A 19,560-nucleotide genomic window follows, 5' to 3' on the forward strand; every position below is an offset into this window, starting at 1 on the left:
ACTCCCTATGGTAGCGAGTTCCACATTCTCACCACTCCCTTGGTAAAGAAGTGACCTCTATCAGGTCACCCCTCAGCCTTTTCTTTTCTGGAGAAAAGAGCCCCAGCCTGTCCAGTCTATCCTTCAGTTCTGGTATCATCCTTGTGAATCTTTTCTACACCTCCTCCAGTGCCATTAAAACAACCAAATACTCGGGTGGAAATTCACCTCGGCCATTGGCAGACCTGGGGCGATATCGCATCCGCTGCCCATTCCACACCATGCCAGATATTCGGTTCCAGGCGGCCTGTACGATACGCCCAAGTTGCGCTACTGCCTCAAGACAAATTTCTAACTCAATAAATTTGACATACTAATGCAGAAATAAACTCACAATCTGCACTTGTCCACACTTGGAAATAAAGCATTACATTTCAAAAATGCACTTCCACATTTCCTGTACGTCGAGACTAATTGATTTTTGTTAGGTCAGCGCATTAAGGCATATGGAACCAAGGCGGGTAAATGGAGTCGAGATACAGATCATCCATGATCTAATTGAATTGTGGAACAGGCCAAGGGGCTGAATGGCCTCCTCAATGTTCCCAATACTATGATTTGTTAAAAAAAACTAGAGGCCATCAATACAAGATAGTCACCAAGAAATCAAATAGGGAATTCAGAAGAAACTTCTTTACCCAGGGAGTGGTGAACTCACTACCTTATTGCCCTGCAAACTCCTCCTTTTTGAAGTATTTATCTAATTCTCTTTTGAAAGTTACTATTGAATCTGCTCCCACCGCCCTTTCAGGCAGCGCGTTCCCGATCACAACAACTCGCCGCGTAAAATAAATTCTCCTCATCTCCCCCCCTGGATTTTTTTGCCGATTAGCTTAAATTACTAGATTTACCGAATTCCAATTGTACAACTTGCCAAGGTGGGATTTGAACTCATGTTCCCTCAGGCTGCTCTGCCAAGACCAGCTCGGTAATGTTCTCGCTCTTCATTCAGCTAATCGGCAGTTCATTATGAAAGCACCTATTATCTGCTGCCTTCAATACAATCTTTATGAAACTAGGGGACTTTGACTCCATGTTGCATTTTATGGAATGGTGCAAGGCCATAATTATAGCACTGGCTCATGAGATGGGCGTCATAAGAGCATGTGTGTTTATAGAATCTTACAGCACGGAAGGAGACCATTTAGCCCATCGTGCCTGTGCCAGCTCTTTGAAAGAGCTATCCAATTAGTCTCACTCCCCCGCTCATTCCCCATAGCCGTGCAATTTTCTCCCCTTCAAGTATTTATCCAATTCACCTTTTGAAAGTTACTATTGAATCTGCTCCCACTGGCCTTTCAGGTGGTCTCTCCTGTGATGCTGCTCACAGCAGGCCCCCGGGAGCGGAGATGGAAGGCCAACGTGGCTGGGAAAAGCAAGAACTGGACCCATGGAGCGGTTGCCAGATGGGAGGGGATGGGTTGAGAGATTGAGCCTGACAGAGACTGGGAGCAATGACAGAGCTGGTGGAAGGCTGGAACTGATGATGGTGAGGTCCTCTGAGGTGGATGTAAAAGATCCCACAGCCACAATTAGAAGATAGGCAGAGGACTTCTCCCTGGTGTCCTGGCCAATATTTATCCCTCAACCAACAGCATTAAAAAAAAGATAAATTGAAAAGACTTCCATTTATATAGCGCCTTTCATGACCCGCAGACATCCCAAAGCCCTTTACAGCCAATGAAGTACTTTTTGAAGTGTAGTCGCTGTTGTAATGTAGGAAACGCAGCAGCCAATTTGTGCACAGCAAGCTCCCACAATCAGCAATGTGATAATGACCGGATAATCTGTTTTAGTGAAGTTGATTGAGGGATAAATATTGGCCTCAGGACACTGACACTATTACTGTGCTACCCACTGGCTGACAATTGGGATTGAGGTAGATGGATCAGCCATGATTTTATTGAATGGCAGAGCAGGCTTGAAGGGCCAAATGGCCTGCTCCTATTTCTCATGGTCTTATGAACACCTTCCCTTTTGTCCTTCCCTCCCCTCCCCTTTCCCTGCCTCTGTACTTGTTTAAAATCTGTTACATCACTGACATTTTCCAGTTCTGATGAAAGGTCATCGACCTGAAACGTTAACTCTGTCTCTCTCCTCAGATGCTGCCTGATCTGCTGAGCATTTCCAGCATTTTCTGTTTTTATTTCAAAAGTACTTTATTGGCTGTAAAGTGCTGTGTGATGGCGTGAGGTTGTGAAAGGTGCTTTAGAAATGCAAGTTTTCCTTCCTTCCTGGCTGGCTGAGGAAGCAACACAGCAACACAAAGGAATCATGAAAATCAAGCTTGTTTTGGTGATTTGATTGGATGGGTTTTGTGTAGATTCCTACCCATTTATATGTGAGTGACTCTGTATTACATAGAAATGACAGCACTAAAACAAGCCACTCGGACCAACTGGTCCATGCCGGTGTTTATGCTTCACATAACCTTATCAGCATAACCCTCTATTCCTTTCTCCCTCATGTGTTTATCTCCCTTCCCCTTAAATGCATCGATACTATTCGCCTCAACACTCCCTGTGGCAGCGAGTTCCACATTCTCACCGCTCTCTGGGTAAAGAAATTTCTCCTGAATTCCCCATTGGATTTATTAGTGACTATCTCATATTTATGACCCCTAGTTTTGGTCTCCCCCACAAGTGGACATATCTTCTCTACTCTTCATAAACTTTAAAGGCCTCAATCAGGTCACCCCTCAGCCTTCTCTTTTCTAGAGAAAAGTGCCCCGGCCTGTTCAGTCTTTCCTGTTAGTTTATAACCTCTCAGTTCTGATAATCATGCTTGTAAATCCTCAATCGAGACTCTGCCTTTGACTTGAGTGTTCTCGACTCAATCCCGCAGCATGCTACCCGCCACCACCTCAGTAAAACCCCCAACACTGTTGTAATATGGAGACCCGAACTGTGCACAGTACTCATTAGTGTGATCTAACCACGGTTCTTATATAAGTTTAACATAACTTTCCTAGATTAACTTAACAGATAGCGGCTATGTGACCCAACTGAAAAAACATTAAAGACTTGCATTTATACAGCGCCTTTCACAACTTCAGGATGTCCCAAAGCGCTTTACAGTCCATAAAGTACTTTTAAACTGTAGTCACTGTTGTAATGTAGGAAACACGGCAACCAATTTGCACAGAGCAAGATCCCACAAACAGTAATGTGATAATCCATTTTAGTGATGTTAATTAAGGGATAAATATTGGCCAGGAGCACCCGGGGAACTCCCCTACTTTTAGAAACATAGAAAAATAGGTGCAGGAGTAGGCCATTCGGCCCTTCGAGCCTGCACCACCATTCAATATCATGGCTGATCATTCACCTCAGTACCCCTTTCCTGCTTTCTCTCCATACCCCTTGATCCCTTTAGCCGTAAGGGCCACATCTAACTCCCTCTTGAATATATCCAACGAACTGGCATCAGCAACTCTCTGCGGTAGGGAATTCCGCAGGTTAACAACTCTCTGAGTGAAGAAGTTTCTCCTCATCTCAGTCCTAAATGGCTTACCCCTTATCCTTAGTCTGTGTCCCCTGATTCTGGACTTCCCCAACATCGGGAACATTCTTCCTGCATGTAACCTATCCAGTCCCATCAGAATTTTATATGTTTCTATGAAATCCCCTCTCATCCTTCTAAACTCCAGTAAATAAAGGCCTAGTCGATCCAGTCTCTCCTCATATGTCCGTCCAGCCATCCCGGGAATCGTCTGGTGAACCTTTGCTGCACTCCCTCAATAGCAAGAACGTCCTTCCTCATACCCCTTGATCCCTGAACGAGCAGTTGAGGCAACCCAACCTGAGGATGAAGAGGAAGTGTATGGGGTACACACCTTCACCGCCAAAAGCCCTCCGATAATGTTAAAAGTTAAACTTAACGGCATTCCAGTCTCCATGGGGGCGAGTCAATCAATCATGAGCCAGAAGGTTTTTGAGAAACTGTGGGGCAACAAGGCCAAAACTGAGCCGAATTCACACAACACTACAACAGCAAAGAACTCATACCTATTATCGGCAGTGCGGCAGTGAAAGTATCATACTATGGTACTATGGATTGTACCAGGCGATGGCCCAACGCTGTTCTGCAGAAGCTGGCTGGGAAAGATCCAATGGAACTGCGGCGACATGAAAGCACTGTCTTTGGTGGATGACGCCCCGTGCGCCCAGGTGCGAAACAAATTCCCAGCGTTATTCGAGCCAGGCATTGGCAACTTCACAGGTGCCAAGGTGCAGATCTATCTTGTTCCTGGGGCACGGCCCGTTCATCACAAGGCCCGAGCAGTCCCATACATGATGCGAGAGAAAGTTGAGATCGAGTTGGACAGACTTCAATGAGAGGGAATCATATCGCCAGTCGAGTTCAACGAGTGGGCCAGTCCAATCGTGTCGGTGCTAAAGAGCGATGGTACGGTCAGAATCGGCGGGGACTTCAAGGTAACGATCAACCGAGTCTCGTTACAGGACCAGTACCCACTACCTAAAGCGGAGGACTTACTCGCAACGCTAGCAGAGGGAAAGTCGTTCACCAAGCTAGACCTAACCTCTGCTTACATGACACAGGAGCTGGCTGAATCATGAAAGTAGTTGACGTGCATCAACACGCACAAAGGACTGTTCGTGTACCACAGGTGCCCCTTTGGGATTCTCTCGGCTGCGGCCATCTTCCAGAGGATTCATGCACCGTGGTGTTCCAAGATGACATCTTGATCACTGGCCATAACACCACCGAACACTTGCACAACCTGGAAGAGGTTCGAAAGCGACTGGACAGAGTAGGACTCAGGCGGAAATGCTCCAAGTGTGTTTTCCTGGCGCCAGAGGTCGAATTCCTGGGGAAAAAGATTGCGGCGGAAGGCATCAGACCCATGGACTCCAAGATGGAGGCCATCAAGAATGCACCCAGACCACAGAATGTGACGGAGCTGCGTTCGTTCCTGGGACTCAACTATTTTGGTAACTTCCTATCGGGGTTGAGCACTTTGCTGGAACCCTTGCATTTATTGCTACACAAGGATGACGACTGGGTTTGGGGTAAATCTCAAGAGACAGCCTTTAATAAGGCCAGAAACTGCTATGCTCGAACAAGTTACTTGTATTGTATGACCCATGTAAACGGTTAGTACTAGCTTGTGATGCATAGTCGTACGGGGTCGGTTGTGTGTTACAACAAGCAAAAGTGTCGGGCAAATTGCAACTGGTTGCATATGCGTCCAGAAGTTTATCCAAGGCTGAAAGAGCCTACAGTATGGTTGAGAAAGAAGCGTTGGCATGTATATACGGGATTAAGAAAATGCACCAATATCTATTTGGTCTCCGGTTCGAGCTCGAAACCGACCACAAACCGCTTACGTCACTGCTCTCAGAAAGCAAAAGGTATCAATGCCAATGCTTCATCCCGCATCTAAAGATGGGCACTAACATTGTCTGCATATGACTATATAATCCGCCACAGACCAGGCACTGAGAACTGCGCTGATGCCTTCAGTCGGATGCCATTGCCCACCACCGGGGTGGAAACGGCGCAACCCGCAGACTTGCTTCCGGTAATGGATGCTTTTGAGAACGAGGGGGTCACCCATCACGGCTCGCCACATCAGAACCTGGACTAGCCAAGACCCTGTGCTATCACTAGTAAAAAGCTGCATTTTCAATGGCAACTGGTTGGCGGTTCCCGGGGAAATGCAAGATGAAATTAAGCCATTTCACCGACGTAAAAATGAATTGTCCATCCAATCGGATTGTCTCCTATGGGGGAATCGCGTGGTTTTGCCAAAAAAAGTCAGGGAAACGTTTATACGCGGCCTACACAATACCCACCCAGGCATAGTCATGATGAAGGCTATCGCCAAGTCGCACGTTTGGCGGACTGGCATTGACTCCGAATTGGAGTCATGCGTACACCAATGCACACTTGCTCACAGTTGAGCAACGCACCCAGGGAGGCCCCGCTGAGTCTGTGGTCATGGCCCTTGAAACTATGGTCCAGGCCCGCTCCCCATATCCCTTAATTCCCTTATTGGTTAAAAGTTTATCTATCTGTGATTTGAATACATTCAATGAGCTAGCCTCAACTGCTTCCCTGGGGAGAGAATTCCACAGATTCACAACCCTCTGGGAGAAGAAATTCCTTCTCAACTAATATGGCAAGGGGATGGGAACCAATGCAGGGAGACAGAGGGAAACAAAATGGAGACAGAAGCAAAGGACAGAAAGGAGATGAGTAAAAGTGGAGGGCAGAGAAACCCATGGCAAAAAACAAAAAGGGCCAATGTACAGCAAAATTCTAAAGGGTCAAAGTGTAATAAAAAGGCAAGCCTGAAAGCTTGGTGCCTCAATGCGAGGAGTATTCGGAACCCAGGAGAGGGCTCTGAGCAAGTTAGAGAGGGTGAGAGCGCAGATGAACAGGACCCCAAGAAAGAATGCAAAAGGCAGGAGGCAACAGAGCAGAGTAGCACTGGGGTAAGTGTAAACCACAAGGTGATAGGAAGGGACAATATGTATGAAGATAAAGGAGCTGCAGGAGGGGTCAAAACTAAAAATCATGGTTTAAAAGCTAGTATTAAAACACTCTACCTAAACGCACGCAACATTCGAAATAAAGTAAATGAGTTGACGGCACAAATCATTACAAATGGGTATGATTTGGTGGCCATTACAGAAACATGGTTACAGGATGGCCAAGACTGGGAATTAAACATACAGGGGTATCTGACAATTCGGAAGGATAGACAAGGGAAAGGTGGTGGGGTAGCTCTGTTAATAAAGGATGATATCAGGGCAGTTGTGAGAGATGATATTGGCTCTAATGAACAAAATGTTGAATCATTGTGGGTGGAGATTAGAGATAGTAAGGGGAAAAAGTCACTGGTGGGCGTAGTTTATAGGCCCCCAAATAATAACTTCACGGTGGGGCGGACAATAATCTAGGGAATAATAGAGGCATGTGAAAAAGGAATGGCAGTACTCATGGGGTATTTTAACCTACATATCGATTGGTCAAATCAAATCGCACGCGGTAGCCTTGAGGAGGAATTCATAGAATGCATACGGGATTGTTTCTTAGAACAGTATGTTACAGAACCTACAAGGGAGCAAACTATCTTAGATCTGGTCCTGTGTAATGAGACAGAAATAATAAACTATCTCCGAGTAAAAGATCCTCTCGGAATGAGTGATCACAGTATGGTTGAATTTATAATACAGATTGAGGATGAGGAAGTAGTGTCTCAAACGAGCGTACTATGCTTAAACAAAGGGGACTACAGTGGGATGAGGGCAGAGTTAGCTAAAGTAGACTGGGAACATAGAATAAACGGTGGCACAATTGAGGAACAGTGGAGGACTTTTAAGGAGTTCTTTCATAGTGCGCAACAAAAATATATTCCAGTGAAAAAGAAGGGCGGTAAGAGAAGGGATAACCAGCCGTGGATAACCAAGGAAATAAAGGAGAGTATCAAATTAAAAACCAATGCGTATAAGGTGGCCAAGGTTAGTGGGAAACTAGAAGATTGGGAAAATTTTAAACGACAACAAAGTATGACTAAGAAAGCAATAAAGAAAGGAAAGATAGATTACGAAAGTAAACTTGCGCAACACATAAAAACAGATAGTAAAAGCTTTTACCGATATATAAAAAGGAAAAGAGTGACTAAAGTAAATGTTGGTCCTTTAGAAGATGAGAAGGGGGATTTAGTAATGGGAAATGGGGAAATGGCTGAGACCTTAAACAATTATTTTGCTTCGGTCTTCACAGTGGAAGACACAAAAACTATGCCAAAAATTGCTGGTCACGGGAATGTGGGAAGGGAGGACCTTGAGACAATCACTATCACTAGGGAGGTAGTGCTGGACAGGCTAATGGGACTCAATGTAGACAAGTCCCCTGGTCCTGATGAAATGCATCCCAGGGTATTAAAAGAGATGGCGAAAGTTATAGCAGATGCATTGGTTATAATCTACCAAAATTCTCTGGACTCTGGGGAGGTACCAGTGGATTGGAAAGCAGCTAATGTAACGCCTCTGTTTAAAAAAAGGTGGCAGACAAAAGGCAGGTAACTATAGGCCGGTTAGTTTAACATCTGTCGTGGGGAAAATGCTTGAAGCTATCATTAAGGAAGAAATAGCGGGACATCTAGATAGGAATAGTGCAATCAAGCAGACACAACATGGATTCATGAAGGGGAAATCATGTTTAACTAATTTACTGGAATTCTTTGAAGATATAACGAGCATGGTGGATAGAGGTGTACCGATAGATGTGGTGTATTTAGATTTCTAAAAGACATTCGATAAGGTGCCACACAAAAGGTTACTGCAGAAGATAAAGGTACACGGAGTCAGCGGAAATGTATTAGCATGGATAGAGAATTGGCTGGCTAACAGAAAGCAGAGAGCTGGGATAAATGGGTCCTTTTCAGGTTGGAAATCGGTGGTTAGTGGTGTGCCACAGGGATCGGTGCTGGGACCACAACTGTTTACAATATACATAGATGACCTGGAAGAGGGGACAGAGTGTAGTGTAACAAAATTTGCAGCTGACACAAAGATTAGTGGGAAAGCGGGTTGTGTAGAGGACACAGAGAGGCTGCAAAGAGATTTAGATAGGTTAAGCGAATGGGCTAAGGTTTGGCAGATGGAATACAATGTCGGAAAATGTGATGTCATCCACCTTGGAAAAAAAAAACAGTAAAAGGGAATATTATTTGAATGGGGAGAAATTATAACATGCTGAGGTGCAGCGGGACCTGGGGGTCCTTGTGCATGAATCCCCAAAAGTTAGTTTGCAGGTGCAGCAGGTAATCAGGAAGGCGAATGGAATGTTGGCCTTCATTGCAAGAGGGATGGAGTATAAAAGCAGGGAGGTCCTGCTGCAATTGTACAGGGTATTGGTGAGGCCGCACCTGGAGTACTGCATGCAGTTTTGGTCACCTTACTTAAGGAAGGATATACTAGCTTTGGAGGGGGTACAGAGACGATTCACTAGGCTGATTCCGGAGATGAGGGGGTTACCTTATGATAATAATTGAGTAGACTGGGTCTTTACTCGTTGGAGTTCAGAAGGATGAGGGGTGATCTTATAGAAACATTTAAAATAATGAAAGGGATAGACAAGATAGAGGCAGAGGTTGTTTCCATTAGTCGGGGAGACTAGAACTAGGGGGCACAGCCTCAAAATACGGGGGAGCCAATTTAAAACCGAGTTGAGAAGGAATTTCTTCTCCCAGAGGGTTGTGAATCTGTGGAATTCTCTGCCCAAGGAAGCAGTTGAGGCTAGCTCATTGAATGTATTCAAATCACAGATAGATAAATTTTTAACCAATAAGGGAATTAAGGGTTACGGGGAGCGGGCGGGTAAGTGGAACTTAGTCCACGGCCAGATCAGCCATGATCTTTTTGAATGGCGGAGCAGGCTCGAGGGGCTAGATGGCCTACTCCTGTTCTTATGTTCTTATGTTATGTCCATGTAGATTTCGCTGGCCCTTTTCTCGGAAAGATGTTTCTAGTAGCAGTGGACGCTTATTCTAAATGGAATAAATGTATAATAATGTCATCATGTATGTCCACTGCCACCATTGAAAGCCTCAGGACCATGTTCGCCACCCATGGTTTGCCCGACGTCCTTGTTAGTGACAATGGACCATGTTTCACCAGCTCGGAATTCAACAAGTTTATGACCCGCAATGGCTTTATGCATGTCAGGTCTGTCCCATTTAAGCCCACATCCAACGGTCAAGCGGGACGTCCAAACCATCAAGCAGAGCTTGAAACGCGTAATGGATGGCTCCTTGCAGACCCGGTTATCTCGGGTCCTGCTCAGCTACCGAACGCGTCCCAGAGCACAGGAGAGAGAGTGGAGAGCACCAGTTCCCACTGTCACAGGACAGAGAGTGGAGAGCACCAGTTCAAACAGTCACAGGACGGGAGCGCGGAGAGCACCAGTTCCAACTGTCACAGGAGCATCCAGTCGTGCCCCGGTAACTGCCCCCAAAGGAAGTGGAGTGTGGGAAATTGCACTCCGCTTCCATTGAGGGGGGGGGGGGGTAAGGTCAATTCTGCGGCGGGAGCAGGACTTCCACGCTGGGGACTAAAATTCCCTGCCCAAGAAGGTTACCGCCCCCAAGATGGGAGACTGTGAGGGGAGGCAGAGGGAAGACGAGGGGAGACAGGGGCGGGGGATGGAGGGGAGAGTGGTGGAGGTGGGGCGCGGAGAAATCCAGGGCGGGGGACAGGAGGGGCCACATTGCAGCGAAGGTCTGGGGGAGCGGGCCTGAGGGCTCGGTGCGGGGAGTGTTCGGAGTGGGATAGACGGGTTGACTGCGCAGATGGCGGTTGGTTGATGTGGTGTGGTTGGCGTCGCGGGGGCGTGGCTCCGGGGTGGCCGGGGCTGGTGGCTCGATATCGGGGGTGGTCGGCATTTGGGAAGGATTCTGGCGGGACGGGGCGGGTTGGGTGCGGGGGGAGTGTTCCCGGTGCTGGGTGGGTCCGGAGCCGAGGGGTGGCACACTCTTGGGATGGGGGGTTGGCTGTTTGTGGCTGGGATTGGGAGCGACTTCTTCACTCGGGGAGTTGTTGGCCTGTGGGGTTCCCTGCCGCCGAGAGTTGTTGATGCCAGTTCATTGGATGTGTTCGGGAGGGAGTTGGATGTGGTCCTTGCAGCTGGGGGGTCGGGGGGGGGGGGGGGGGTTGCTGGGGTGGGTGATCAGCCGTGATCTTGTTGAATGGCGGTGCAGGCTCAAAGGGCCGAATGGCCTACTCCTGCACCTATTTTCTATGTTTCACTCACCGGGGTTCCCTCTGCAGAATTGTTAATGGAGAGCACTCAAAACCAGGCTCTCCTTAGTCCTCCCGGATCTCAATGATCACGTAGAAACCCGGCAGCACTGGCATAACGTGTACCACGATCGCGCAGCGATGTCGCATGACATTGAGGTTAATGATCCTGTGTTTGTTCTAAATTACAGTCACGGTCCCAAGTGGATTGCTGACACTGTCTTAGCCAAGGAGGGGAATAGTGTGTTTGTTGTTAAATTGTTGAATGGGCAAATGTGCAGAAAGCACTTGGATCAGACCAAACTGCGATTCACGGACAACCAAGAACAGTTTGAAGAAGACTTTACCATCTATGATCCACCAACACACACCCAACCAGCAATCGACCTCGCTGTCAACCACGAGGATGAACCCACCATGCACGACAGTCCGGCCAGACCAGCCACACCACAGTACAGCAATGATCCGACTGACTCACCCAGGCCAGGACTTCAACTCAGGCGATCGACCCGGGAACACAGAGCGCCAGATCGACTCAACCTGTAAATAACTTGTACGTAAGACTTTGGGGAGGGGGAAGTGATGTTATGTTTGCAAATCTCACCTATGTGTAAGACTTGCCACTAGGGGACACACGTGTGAGAGACCTATGGGTCACCTGTGCACCCTGGAGAAAGCAGGTATAAAAGGCAGTCCACCATGCTGTTGCCTCACTTTGGAATTACATTAAAGAGACCAAGGTCACAATAGCTTGAGCTTACAACACAGTCTCGTGGAGTTATTCTGAACGTAATACTTCATGCCTACGTTTTCCTTTTGGGAGCTGATCATGTGCTCACTGCTTCATGGAATGTACAGAGCTGGACATGTTTTAGATCTAGAGATACCACAAATATCCAGAACTCTATTGCTCGGGCGAATGCTGATTTTATCATTCAGGATAAGGGAGGCATGTTTTGAGTTTTAAGTTGCTATGCATCAATATTTTGTCGCTGTAAAACCTTCTTCTCTCTTCTTCCACTCCATCCCCCCTCCCCCCCCAATTGTAGAATCCAAACGGTTCTTCAATAATTCCCTGGTTTTTGTCTCCGGTTCTCTATCTATCCCATGGATTCATAATTTTTTGAACAACTTCCTGATATTAGTCCTGAATTTGTCCTTCACCTGTGTCCTCTTGTTCTACACTTGTGATTTGATCCAATTACCATACTTCCTATTCATAGAATGATGCAGCACAGATGGAGGCCATTCGGCCCATCGTGCTTGTGTCGGCTCTTTGGCAGAGCGATCCAGTCCAATCCAGTTGTGGGGGAGTCCAAAAATCTAGGGGTCATGAATATAAAAGATAGCCACTCATAAATCATAAAGGGAATTCAGGAGAAACTTCTTTACCCAGAGAGTGGTGAGAATGTGGAACTCGCTGCCACAGGGACTGGTTGAGGCGAATAACGTAGATGTATTTAGAAAGACTTGGATATATATAGCGCTTTTCACGACCAACGGAAGTCTCAAAGCACTTTACAGCCAATGAAGTGCTTTTGGAGTGTAGTCACTGTTGTAATGTGGGAAGCGCGGCCGCCAATGTGTGCACAAGCATCATCATCATCATAAGCAGTCACTTGAAATCGAGGAAGACTTGCTTCCACTCGAAAAGTGAGTTCTCAGGTGACTGTACAGTCCAATACGGGAATAGTCTCTGTCACAGGTGGGACAGACAGTGTTTGAAGGAAAGGGTGGGTGGGGAGTCTGGTTTGCCACACGCTCCTTCTGCTGCCTGCACTTGTTTTCTGCATGCTCTCGGCGAAGAATATGGGAGGCCAGCCAGGAGTGCGTTGGAATAGTCAAGTCTAGAAGCAACAAAGGCTTGGATGAGGGCTTCAGCAGCAGATGAGCTGAGGCAGGAACGGAGACGGGCGACAGAAACATAGAAAATAGGTGCAGGAATAGGTCATTCGGCCCTTCGAGCCTGCACCACCATCCAATATAATGGCTGATCATTCACCTCAGTACCCCTTTCCTGCTTTCTCTCTATACCCCTTGATCCAAACAGTAGTAGTGATGTTGGGGAGGGCATCAAACATGAAATTAGGGGTGCATGCAATAAAGGTGCAGCAGTTATAATGGGTGACTTTAATATGCACATAGATTGGGTTAACCAAACTGGAAGCAATACGGTAGAGGAGGATTTCCTGGAGTGCATAAGGGATGGTTTTTTAGACCAATATGTCGAGGAACCAACTAGGGGGGAGGCCATCTTAGACTGGGTGTTGTGTAATGAGAGAGGACTAATTAGCAATCTCGTTGTGCGAGGCCCCTTGGGGAAGAGTGACCATAATATGGTGGAATTCTGCATTAGGATGGAGAATGAAACAGTTAATTCAGAGACCATGGTCCAGAACTTAAAGAAGGGTAACTTTGAAGGTATGAGGCGTGAATTGGCTAGGATAGATTGGCGAATGATACTGAAGGGGTTGACTGTGGATGGGCAATGGCAGACATTTAGAGACCGCATGGATGAACTACAACAATTGTACATTCCTGTCTGTCGTAAAAATAAAAAAGGGAAGGTGGCTCAACCGTGGCTATCAAGGGAAATCAGGGATAGCATTAAAGCCAAGGAAGTGGCATACAAATTGGCCAGAAATAGCAGAGAACCCGGGGACTGGGAGAAATTTAGAACTCAGCAGAGGAGGACAAAGGGTTTGATTAGGGCAGGGAAAATGGAGTACGAGAAGAAGCTTGCAGGGAACATTAAGGCGGATTGCAAAAGTTTCTATAGATATGTAAAGAGAAAAAGGTTAGTAAAGACAAACGTAGGTCCCCTGCAGTCAGAATCAGGGGAAGTCATAACGGGGAACAAAGAAATGGCGGACCAATTGAACAAGTACTTTGGTTCGGTATTCACTGAGGAGGACACAAACAACCTTCCGGATATAAAAGGGGTCGGAGGGTCTAGTAAGGAGGAGGAACTGAGGGAAATCCTTATTAGTCGGGAAATTGTGTTGGGGAAATTGATGGGATTGAAGGCCGATAAATCCCCAGGGCCTGATGGACTGCATCCCAGAGTACTTAAGGAGGTGGCCTTGGAAATAGTGGATGCATTGACAGTCATTTTCCAACATTCCATTGACTCTGGATCAGTTCCTATGGAGTGGAGGGTAGCCAATGTAACCCCACTTTTTAAAAAAGGAGGGAGAGAGAAAACAGGGAATTACAGACCGGTCAGCCTGACATCGGTAGTGGGTAAAATGATGGAATCAATTATTAAGGATGTCATCGCAGTGCATTTGGAAAGAGGTAATATGATAGGTCCAAGTCAGCATGGATTTGTGAAAGGGAAATCATGCTTGACAAATCTTCTGGAATTTTTTGAGGATGTTTCCAGTAGAGTGGACAAGGGAGAACCAGTCGATGTGATATATTTGGACTTTCAGAAGGCTTTCGACAAGGTCCCACACAAGAGATTAATGTGCAAAGTTAAAGCACATGGGATTGGGGGTAGTGTGCTGACATGGATTGAGAACTGGTTGTCAGACAGGAAGCAAAGAGTAGGAGTAAATGGGGACTTTTCAGAATGGCAGGCAGTGACTAGTGGGGTACCGCAAGGTTCTGTGCTGGGGCCCCAGCTGTTTACACTGTACATTAATGATTTAGACGAGGGGATTAAATGTAGTATCTCCAAATTTGCGGATGACACTAAGTTGGGTGGCAGTGTGAGCTGCAAGGAGGATTCTATGAGGCTGCAGAGCGACTTGGATAGGTTAGATGAGTGGGCAAATGCATGGCAGATGAAGTATAATGTGGATAAATGTGAGGTTATCCACTTTGGTGGTAAAAACAGAGAGACAGACTATTATCTGAATGGTGACAGATTAGGAAAAGGAGAGGTGCAACGAGACCTGGGTGTCATGGTACATCAGTCATTGAAGGTTGGCATGCAGGTACAGCAGGCGGTTAAGAAAGCAAATGGCATGTTGGCCTTCATAGCGAGGGGATTTGAGTACAAGGGCAGGGAGGTGTTGCTACAATTGTACAGGGCCTTGGTGAGGCCACACCTGGAGTATTGTGTACAGTTTTGGTCTCCTAACCTGAGGAAGGACATTCTTGCTATTGAGGGAGTGCAGCGAAGGTTCACCAGACTGATTCCCGGGATGGCGGGACTGACCTATCAAGAAAGACTGGATCAACTGGGCTTGTATTCACTGGAGTTCAGAAGAATGAGAGGGGACCTCATAGAAACGTTTAAAATTCTGACGGGGTTAGACAGGTTAGATGCAGGAAGAATGTTCCCAATGTTGGGGAAGTCCAGAACCAGGGGACACAGTCTAAGGATAAGGGGGAAGCCATTTAGGACTGAGATGAGGAGGAATTTCTTCACCCAGAGAGTGGTGAACCTGTGGAATTCTCTACCACAGAAAGTTGTTGAGGCCAATTCACTAAATATATTCAAAAAGGAGTTAGATGAAGTCCTTACTACTAGGGGAATCAAGGGGTATGGTGAGAAAGCAGGAATGGGGTACTGAAGTTGCATGTTCAGCCATGAACTCATTGAATGGCGGTGCAGGCTAGAAGGGCCGAATGGCCTACTCCTGCACCTATTTTCTATGTTTCTATGTTTCTATCCCTTTAGCCATAAGGGCCATATCTAACTCCCTCTTGAATATATCTAACGAACTAGCATAAACAACTCTCTGTGGTAGAGAATTCCACAGGTTCACAACTCTCTGAATGAAGATGTTTCTCCTCATCTCAGTCCTAAATGGCTTACCCCTTATCCTTAGACTATGACCCCTGGTTCTGGACTTCCCCAACATCGGGAACATTCTTCCTGCATCTAACCTGTCCAGTCCCGTCAGAATTTTATATGTTTCGATGAGATCCCCTCTCATTCTTCTAAACTCCAGTGAATACAGGCCCAGTTGACCCAGTCTCTCCTCATATGTCAGTCCTGCCATCCTGGGAATCAGTCTGGTGAACCTTCGCTGCACTTCCTCAATAGCAAGAACATCCTTCCTCAGATTAGGAGATCAAAACTGAACACAATATTCCAGGTGAGGCCTCACCAAGGTCCGTACAACTGCAGTAAGACCTCCCTGCTCCTCGGCAGGGAGGAGGTGGATATAGGCGGTTTTAGTTATGCTGCGGATATGTGGTCGAAAGCTCATTTCAGGGTCAAATATGACACCAAGGTTGCGAACAAAAAGGGCCACTGAATAAAAAGGGGCTGCAGGAGGGGTCAAAACTAGAAATCATGGTTTAAAAACTAGGATTAAAACACTCTACCTAAACGCACGCAGCATTCGAAATAAAGTAAATGAGTTGACGGCACAAATCATTACAAATAGGTATGATTTGGTGGCCATTACAGAAACATGGTTGCAGGGTGGCCAAGACTGGGAATTAAACATACAGGGGTATCTGACGATTCGGAAAGATAGACAAGAAGGGAAAGGAGGTGGGATAGCTCTGTTAATAAAGGATGATATCAGGGCAGTTGTGAGAGACGATATTGTCTCTAATGAACAAAATGTTGAATCATTGGGCCCAAGTTTCCACATGATTTGCACCTGATTTTTAGGAGCAACTGGTGGAGAACGGACTATCTTAGAAATCGCAATTCTCCACATTTTTTTTTCTGCAGTTCTAGTCAGGTAGAACAGTTCTACTTTGGAACAGAATTTTTTCTTCAAAAGGGGGCGTGTCCGGCCACTGACGCCTGATTTGAAAGTTTCCACAGTGAAAACGTACTCTAAACTAAAGTAGAATGGAGCGAGTGAAGATTTTTGTAGAACTGAAAAAACCTGTTCTACACATTAAAAAAATCAGGCGCAGGTTACAAATTAGGCGTCCAGAACGAGTTGGGGGGGAGGGAAGGGAACTCATTAAATTCTATAATAAATCCTTATTTATACTTCTACAAATATTATACAAATAAATCCAACCTGAATAAACATTTATAAGCCAAGAAAAGATTAAATAAACCATCTTCCTACCTGTGTGAAAGTGCTTCAGCCAGGGAGAATTCTGCAGCCGTTCGTGCCGCTGAGCGGGAGGGAGGGGGAGAGGGGGAGAGGGAGGGAGGGAGAGAGAGAGAGGGGGAGGGAGGGAGAGAGAGAGGGAAGGGAGGGAGGGAGAGAGCGAGAGCGGGGGGGGGGGAGAGAGAGAGAGGGGAAGAGAGAGGGGGGGTGAAGAGAGAGGGGGGGAAAGAGAGAGGGGGGGAAAGAGAGAGGGGGGGGAAAGAGAGAGGGGGGGAAAGAGAGAGGGGGGGGAAAGAGAGAGGGGGGAAAGAGAGAGGGGGGAAAGATAGAGGGGGGAAGAGAGGGGGGGGAATAGAGAGGGGGGGGGGTGGGGAAGGGAGAGGTCAGGTCGGATCGGATCCAGTCCGGGAGCGGGAATCGGGTCCAGTGGTGGGGGGGCGGGGGCGGGTCGGGTCGGGGAACAGGAGCGCGGGTTGGGTCGGGTCAGTCGGGGGGGGGGGGCGGAGTGGGTGTCGGGTCTCGGGTCGGGGCTGGGGGGGGGGGGAGCGGGTGTCGGGTCTGGTCCGGAGGCGGGGGGGGGGGGGGGGAAGCGGGTGTCGGGTCTGGTCGGTGGCGGGGGGGGGGGGGGGGGAAGCAGGAGCTGGCCGTGGGAGGAGCCTTATTCACGCAGCCCCAGTGAGGCCATTGGGCCAGGGCTAGGGGCTGCGTGCTTCGGGCCCCTCCCACACAGTTCGGCGCCTGGAGCTACTGCACTTGCGTGCCGACTGTAGCGCGCATGTGCAGAGGTCCCGGCACTGTTTTCAGCGCAGGGACCTGGCTCCGTCCCCCCACAGCTCGTGCCGGCTGCGCCGAGGGCCAGAGGACCTGTAAATCGGTGGAGAATACCGAGGATTTTTTTAGGCGCGAAAAACGGGCGCCCAGCTCGGAGGGGCGGCGTTTTTTTTCTTGTGGAAACTTGGGTCCATTGTGGGTAGAGATTAGAGATAGTAAGGGGAAAAAGTCACTGGTGGGCGTAGTTTATAGGCCCCCAAATAATAACTTTACGGTGGGGCGGGCAATAATCAAGGGAATAATGGAGGCATGTGAAAAAGGAACGGCAGTAGTCATGGGGGATTTTAACCCACATATCGACTCAGAGGCGAGGGCTGAAGATTGTGCATTTGGATACAAGTCAATCTCACACATACGGATGGAGGCTGCAGTGGGGTTTTTTGTAGATACCAGAACGGATGGTGCAGATGTTGACTGGTTAGTCTTGGATCAGTTTGGAAACAATGCACTCTGCAAAACGATACACAATCGAGTGGCAAAAGTGTAGAGTGACGATGCTGGCATGTCATACAGAACTGATGCTGTGAGGGGTGGGGGTGAACACATGTAGCTGTAATGACTGCACAAGTGGAACTGCCAGTGCGGAGAGAGTGTTGATGGACAATTTGCTGGTCACAGCAGAAAGAACGGGCAGAGTGACGGAAAGGTTGGGAGAGTGGGAAGGAGACCAATGACACTGAAGAAGAGCCGGTGTGTGCCACTGTGGAAGGAAGGGGTGTGTGAGAGTACGCGGAACTTGTGATGGAAGGAGAAAGTACTGTTGGCAGTCCCACTGACTGGAGGACGAAGACGATAGCATTTACAGGCACTGCGAGAGATGATCTGTAACTCATAGGCAACACACGCCTATCAGAAAAATACAAAGTATGGGGTTTGCAATTTGGTTTGATGCCAAGATTGCTGTTACACAACAAACCCAAATTGACTAGCAGAAAAAGACCACCAAGCCGACCCAAACCATGGCGATATGCTTATGTTGCACGAACTTTGAGTTCTTTACATTCATAGTTGCGTATTAATTATTAGTTACATCAATGTTAAAAAAAATGATGTTGCATAAAATGACGCTGCTTAAATATTATTACATAAAAATTGCATTACATAAAAATTCTGAGTTTCATAATAATTGATACCCTTCTCTCCACATTCAGATCACCAGCTCACCAATGTCACTCCACACCCAGTGTCATTCAGCAGGAACAGAGAGTTTTAAACCTCCCGTCACTGCCCAGTGATGTTCTCAGTCTCCCAATGTCTGACCTGATCGGCCCGATCGGAGCTGGGTGGCACACAGCTCCTGCTTCCAACCTACAACAGGTAGAGGTGTCAAAACACAACACTCTCAACATCACCTTAACTTAACTCGCCAATTAAGTATCCCCCTGAATTAACCCCCCCTCCCCCGAATACTACATTAATCCCCTCCCCCCGAATACTACATTAATCTCCCCCTCCCCCGAATAATACATTAATCCCCTCCCACCCGAATGATACAAGAAACCCCACTCCCCCCTGCCCCGAATGATACAAGAGCTCCCTCTCTCCCCCCCCCCCCGAATGATACAAGAGACCCCCTCTCCCCCCCCCGAATGATACAAGAGACCCCTCTCCCCACACTCACTATGAATGATACAAGAGCCCCCCCTTCACTTACTATGAAGCAGCCCAGCGCTGTGTGCCGTGGGACCAGCGGAGGGTTTACCCGACGGGATCAGGTCGCGGTCACTCGGAGAAATGTCAATTTCCTCTCAGCAGCTGCCGCGGGTGCGCGCTTTGCTCGTGTCTGCGGGAGTGCACTGGCACCTCCCTCGGCCACACGCGGCACCGCCTCTTCCTTCCTCTGTAACACACTGCCCTGTTACACAAACACTGGGAACTCACACTGCACCGAGCCCCGTTACACTGGGAACTCACACTGCACCGAGCCCTGTTACACAAAC

At 47.7% G+C, this 19,560-nt stretch overlaps 1 protein-coding gene across 1 annotated transcript in view; it reads right to left on the bottom strand.

The window, feature by feature from the left end:
- The window catches only part of abcg2a (ATP-binding cassette, sub-family G (WHITE), member 2a), a 116,073-nt gene extending 96,745 nt beyond the window's left edge, over positions 1 to 19,328 (bottom strand). The window contains exons 1-2 of the mRNA XM_070872997.1: positions 19,275 to 19,328; positions 18,785 to 18,928 (exon numbers count right to left, since the gene is read on the bottom strand). The gene's annotated coding sequence lies outside the window, so the exon portion shown is untranslated. The remainder of the gene's footprint in view (positions 1 to 18,784; positions 18,929 to 19,274) is intronic.
- Positions 19,329 to 19,560: the final 232 nt, after the last annotated feature.

Source organism: Pristiophorus japonicus, chromosome 2, assembly GCF_044704955.1.
Source record: "Pristiophorus japonicus isolate sPriJap1 chromosome 2, sPriJap1.hap1, whole genome shotgun sequence".
NCBI lineage: Eukaryota > Metazoa > Chordata > Chondrichthyes > Pristiophoridae > Pristiophorus > Pristiophorus japonicus.